Here is a 7,089-nt window from a genome sequence, read left to right as displayed (position 1 = left end):
CATTTTTAAGCAACTGAGAAAAGCTGTGATGATCTGCCCCGTCTGTGGTGGAAAGTGATTATTGCAGTGAGTAGCTGCTATAAATTATCATGTTTATGAACCATTTAAAATTATAGCATCAGATTCAAATACTGTATGACTTTAGAGCTGATTGTAGCTGACTACCTAAGTATATAAGCAGGCAATCCACCATCAGCCTTTTGTAGTCTTTTGTAGTGATTACCTGTTATCTGCCCTGAGATTTGCTCATAATATCATTATATTTCAGTTTCTGCAGTGTAATATAGACTAAGATTAGTTGTTATATTGAAAGATGTAGTGTACTGTATGTGTAGAAGGAAGGAAATGGTTAAATAAATCCATCTAATTCTTGCCTTCATCAAGTCAAATCAGCTGGTATCATTATTTGCAATCTTGCAGCAGAGTCAGTCTGGTAGGAATGTTCAACTTTATTTGCAACCTCGCTGGAATGTGCTATGACTTTGTTTTTAGTCAAAAGAATCACATTTGGCTTCAATTTGCATTATCACACAATAAACACAATAAGTTCTTGTCATATGGATTGTATGACATCACTTTCAAGAAAATGGTGGCAGCTTAAAAAACAGGAAAAATTAATATATATTTCATATCTATCCACTTTATTTTTTTATAGATAGATTTATTTAAATTTATTTAAATTTCTGGAACAAAATCAGATCTCCTGTGGATAAACATGTGCATATGCAGTGAGCCAATTGGTTCCAACCTGTTTTATACATTTGTTGTTACATAGTGAAATAAACAGAAAATAGTTTGATTTCACATATTAGATGAAACATTACACAATTTCTGAGTAAGTTTTGAAATTCATCAGACGGCTAATTGGCTGCATGTGTATGACAATGTGCAAGTCTCCCCTGCAGGGGTCACTGTTTCATCACTAAATGAATTCAAGTCTTCACACCTTTTTTCACTTTGCACATTTGCACCAACTTTTGATGGTTCAAGATTCAAGGACAGAATACCAATAGTCATTTATTTTTCAACAGCAGAGCTGTATAAACTTTGTACAACTCTGATGTGGGACTGTTATTGCTTTTAATGGATCTTTTCATTTACTGGCAGAAATATTAAATTCCACAGGAGCCACTTTCCTTATTCATTCCTTAATTCCTGACTACTAGTGTCCCCTATAGTGTTTGCACCATAGATGATCAATCAAGCACCAAATATGTATATTTGACATTTCTACCATAAGTGGTTTAACAGGCTTAATCCATTATGAAATAGTTATAGAAACATGGCTGTTAATTTATAGTTTTTCCTCTCTTTGACAACATATTTATGCATGATTATTTGTTTACAGACTATGAGACATTTATTCTAGGACAGCTAATGCCTTGGAATCAATGCATTTACACTTTTAAACATGTGGTGACCATTTTGCTGAAATAATTGGACCATTAAGCTATTTGCGCTGCAGAGTTGTTAGTGCTCCGGTGATAAATGACAAAGCTCTGATACATACTTTCCCCTGTGTCCGTCTACAATATGCTGGCTCTCTGCTGACCCGCAAGCAAAAGGTAAACATACTTTGTTCTCATTTTGTGTGGTCCCCTGAGAACCAAAACATCCTTACAATTTGGTGTCTGGATGTGGATAATGTGAAAAGGCAGGGTCAAAAAAGCAAGCATTATGTATGCATACCAGCAAGTATTAGAACAGAGTCTAATTGTTCCTGTGAACAGAGTGGATCTGTAGTTGCGTCATTGGAGAAGTTGAATCTTGCATTTTGAAAAAGGTCTTTCTCACTCCGATGCTGAACATTTTTTGTGTGTCCTAGTGGATTTGTGGTCATATTAATAAACCCCCGATGCCTGAAATATCCAAAAGTTTTGAATATTAAAGGGAGACTCCACCCAAAATTGTCTTTCTCTGTAGGCTTCAAGGAAAGCTGTAAAAATATTTCTCATTAACAGAGAACAGTAGCTTGAATTCTATTCTAAATGACCCCAAATACCATCTAAATATTTCTCAAACTAAAACCTTGGTATAATCCATTTGTCTTTTGTCCCCCCATATGCTCAGTATGCTCCACACAGTCATACTTATAACTAAATACACTACCTTCATCCAGAATTGTCAGTTTTGTCTCCAATATCACCTTAATAATTGGCCAGAAAACATCCCAACTGCAGATTTTCCATTTTCATGCGTGAAATGATCCTTTAAATGATTCAACACAAAGGGATAGGACGATGGTATTTCACTTTGCCCAGTTGCAAAATGAGTAAAAATGAAAACACAAGGATTCATTTTACGCGTTCACCTCTTCTTCACCTTAATACCTGCCTGAATCCACATAAGGTCAATTAAAAGATGAATTTGTTCCCCAAATACTGCAAGCTTTGGATTGAAACTGTTTGAGCTCCTTACCACCATAAAGAAAATGAAACCATGTACCTTTAATGACACAGCCTGACCTTATCTTTCCGCGATTCCAGGTAGCCGTTCTCATCAAGATGGCCTTTTTCAGCTTGTAATGACCTTTCATTATCTTTCCGTTGTTCTACAGGGTAATGTCATACAGTTTTGGTTCATTGTCTATTGTCTAACTGTTAGAGCTGAGTGCCACAGCTAATTGTGAAGATGTATTAACATCTAGTATGGTGACTTTCAGTGGCTCAAGCAAACATTACTCTCCCTTGATGGTAATTTAATCTTTAATGCTGTTTATAAATGCAGAATTACATTACACAAGAAAATATGGCATGTCTCTACCTATTGCAGATCAGCAAAGATACACCAACCACCATCCAAGTTTTGATTAGATATTCCATCAAGTTTGATGAAAACAGAACAAAGTAGTCATGTAGAGATGTCTGTGTATATTAAATCCCAATCAAAGCAGCTGGATCCCCATCCCTGATAGATTGTGGTTTATTTTTTAAAAACAAATCTCAAATGGTTGTTAGAAGAGCGACTGTCAGATTCCTTCCTATCCGCTGGCTTGCTTTGGCATTCACTGCTATTTTAGAGTAACTGATTATTAGACTTTTAGAGTGTGCAATACATAACGTACCCACAGTCCAGGGCTGGAGTGCCCTCTTTCACTCCAGTAGCAGACACACTACACATCTGGATCTCATCCCCCTGTAAGGGAAAGCCAATCATCACATACCTGAACAAACACTCTTGACTTTCTTGGGATTTTAGCAATGGAGAGGTTCAACTCTTAATTATTGCACCCATTTGTCAGAGGGGTAAAGATTTCCATAGGTATGGTCCAAACTCTGACATTATATAGAGATTCTAAACTCTGGAGGCCGAACAGGCACATTTTGAAAGAAATTTGGCTTCCTAAAGACTACTGACACTGTGCAGTAAAGTGCATCTTGAGTATCAAAGGGAAAATTTTAGAGGAATAAGATGACCACTTTCTTTATACTGTAGCCTGTAGCAGGTCATGGTTCATATCACTGAATATTGCTTTTTTAACCTGAACACAATCTGTCGCCACACTCCCTGCTTCAGTCTTCATTCTCTAACCTTCATCAGAGACTCACATATACCTCAAGTCTCCACTAGTAGTGAAAAGTCAGGGCGTGTAGAACTCTTTATTCATGACTGGGACTGTTTACCTGTGTGCAAATTAAATTAACCAAATTATGCCAACTTTTTTCCTTAGATGATTTTCTACTCCTTTTTTTTTTTACCTTTGTTGCAATGAACACATTGTAGAAAAGGGAAACACTGAAAGTAACAGTGCAGAAAATTGAGAGCAGATTTCCTTTTTGCATTTTAAGTTTGGCTGTGATGCGTATAAGCTTCCTGTAATGCCTCATCGCCAGCCGACAAAAACTAATTCCCTTTTCATTCCCCACATTGCTGAAATGCATATTCAATAGGAAATACATTTTAAAGCCCTGGAGTAGTCCTGTCAGCTGTAAATAACAAAATATAGAAAGTGCATATTGTTTAAGTCTTTTGTTAGTGAAAAACAAAAGGCGCACCTTCACTTGTAGTCACTGTAGTTAAAATACTTAATGCCAGTGATTCATTCATGGGCTTTACCCTTTTACTTTTTAGGTTCTCTTGTGGCTGAATCATAAACCTGCCTGCTGTATGCTGGTGTCAGGGTCTCAGCAGCCGTTGAAGACACTGAGGTCATGTCAACCTGGGAGGAGTTTACATTGTTGAGTTAAAAACATGGTGGGTATTTTATGAGTTTATTTCAGTACATTTTTTACTCAATATGTTTAAATTTGGCATTGCAGTGATGTCATTGTCGCAAACTGTATAACTGAGAGTCTATGAGATCAACATGAAAAGTTGTTCTGTGCCTAAAACTAAATCAGAGAAGTAATGCGTGAAAAATATTCAAAATCCCAACAAGGAAATATCACTGCTTGTGCATAATTAGCTTTTAGCATCTAGTGATCTGGATGTTAATAAGATAGTGGATGGTTTTGCAAATTAATCTAGTCTCAGTTAGCGTTATTATTACTAGCTCTCACTGGAATTTCATGAGGTCATTTTCGGTACATCTATAGCTGATGAAGGTATATCAACGTGAGCCGGTAAAAAAATTGGGGGGAAATGTGAGTCTGGGAAGTGGGGGAAATTCCCTGCTAAAAGGTATTTTCAAGGTTAATTTTAAAAGTCATTATACAGTGCAAGATTGCACAATGGAATTTAATTGTAGCCCCCTTGATGCTATGCACATAGACAATGTATTTACAAATATTAAAATATTTTAAATTAGAATAGAATAAAACATTGAAACAAATCGAATAATAAAAATAGAACAAACATGTTTACCAGTGTCCTTTCTAAAAATCACAGAAAGTACAAATGAACAGTTAAAAAAATAAAGGAAGCTTTTAGGTTTCTGGTCAATATAGTCTGAGTTGGGTGGCAAGGAATGCGCTGGAGGAACTCATGACCTCTAAAATCTTAGATAAGGTCCTGCCTGGCACGCAGGGGTCAGTAAGCAGGAAAAAACTGTGTTAACATCAACACAGTTAGATAATCACTCATATTCATCAATCCACCTGACATGCATGGATTTAGAGGAGGAAAGCCACGCAGACACCATGTTGTTAAGCAAACAGCACTAACCCTTAAGCCACCGTGATGATGGCTGTGCTCTCTTGAATTAAATTTTGTGTATGTGTGTGTGTGTCAGCAACAGTATAAAGGACACCTTCACCTGCTCTGCTGCAAAGTATTGTATTGCTTGTATAGTGTTTGTGGCATGGGGACGTGCTTCTTCTCACGGGTCTGTGGTAACAGGCAGCTATTCTGTCAGCCACAGACAATGCAGCAGCAGCTTTTGGATTAGTTTTCTGATTGCATTGGCAGCAGGTGTGCTGACCGAGAGTGGATGGTGTTGATGGCCGTGGTGACAAACAGCCGACCTGACTGGAACAATCACGCTATCTGATGGAACTTGTGGCAGCTGCTACAACACTGTATTTTGTGGAAAGAAAAAAATCAATTCAAATCTCTGACCCTTTTTTGATGGAGCCTGGATGTATGATACTTCAAGAGTGTTTCTGTCTGGTTTAGCCTTGAGATCAGCTGGTGACCCTTTCTGCACTGTCTGTCCAGTCTATACTGTACTTGTAACTGTGAAAATGACAGCTGATAGTGATAAATACACAAAATGATCATTTGTATGTTTAATCTTCACTGTGATAAAATAATATTCAATATTTTAGCAGTTTCACACCACTAAATTTAATGGTCAGACTTTATTTCCTAGGGTCTCCTCTCCTCATTAGCATCTCTTATCAGCCCACCCAACCAACAGTAATCAGTAAAGATAAGTCAAGGCAGGAAGAGTGAGGGATGAAGGGAAGAGGCGACGGGTAAACTTCCTGTGGAATGTGCCTCTTTTCTCCAGCAAAGGGTGGAGTGCTTCTTACAGACAGAAGAGGGGAGCATTTTACCCTATTTCTGTTTTTTTAATTATTTGTGGTCACAGTACACTAAGCAAGAATACTTCCTTGTGTTAGTAAACAGAGCCAGTCATTTTGGGAGATAAGACTTTTTTTCAGGAATGAGGAAATGACCTTGAATCAGCGCATTTAACTCGATTGTAGCACTGAGTCAGTGGTGGAAGTACATTTAATCAAGTGCTGTACTTGAGTACAATTTTGAGGCACTTGTATTTAACAGAGTATTTCCATTTTATGATACTTTATACTTCCACTCCACCACATTTGAGAGGGAAATATTGTACTTTCTACTCCACTACATTTATTTGACAGCTTTAGTTACTTTTCAGATGAAGATTTGACACAATGGATAATATAACAAGTTGTATAAAATGCAACACATTGTAAAAGATGAAACCAGTGGTTTCCAACCTTTTTGGCTTTGACATCTTACAAAAAGCAGTGTGTAGTCGGGGTCACATTTCAGATGTCTATGATTGTTAACAGCTCCATCAAATAATGATTTTTCCCTCTAAACTTCTCACATGGTTTCATTTCAATAAATGTTCAAATGATCCAATATTTCACCAAAAATCAAGATTAGAGTAAAAGTCAGAAAACAGATTTGTGCATCAGAACTTTGTTAATTCTTCTTTACTCTCCCATTAATCATCTCACAACCCCTCAGATTTTTCCAGTGATCTTTTGGAGGATCTCGACCCCTAGGTTCGGAACCACTAATAATAATAATAATAAACTAGCTAACTGTATATAAAGTAGTTCAAACTAGCTCCACCTCCAGCAGCTACATCAGTAACATGCTGCTTACACACTGATGCTTCAGTATTAATAATCTAATGATGTCATATTTAATAATATATCAGTCACAGGGACCAAACCACTACTTTTACTGCAATATTTTAACTATATTTTATGTGGTTAAAGTAGCCATGTAGGCACCGTGACATCACCCATTGGTTTGTGGACTTCCATTTGAAGCCTTGAGTTTGCATTTTGATCGTCGCCATCTTGAATTTTTGGAGCCAGAAGTAACTGGCGCTAGCTACTAGCTTGGTTATTTACAGCAAGCCCCCAGGAGCAGCGCCGGGCTGTGAAGCCAATTTGGGATAGCGGCCAAACCATGTAATTACAACGTCACGTGACG

This window comes from Thunnus thynnus, chromosome 2, assembly GCF_963924715.1.
Source record: "Thunnus thynnus chromosome 2, fThuThy2.1, whole genome shotgun sequence".
Classification (NCBI taxonomy): domain Eukaryota; kingdom Metazoa; phylum Chordata; class Actinopteri; order Scombriformes; family Scombridae; genus Thunnus; species Thunnus thynnus.
Note: the sequence above shows the minus strand (reverse complement) of the source record.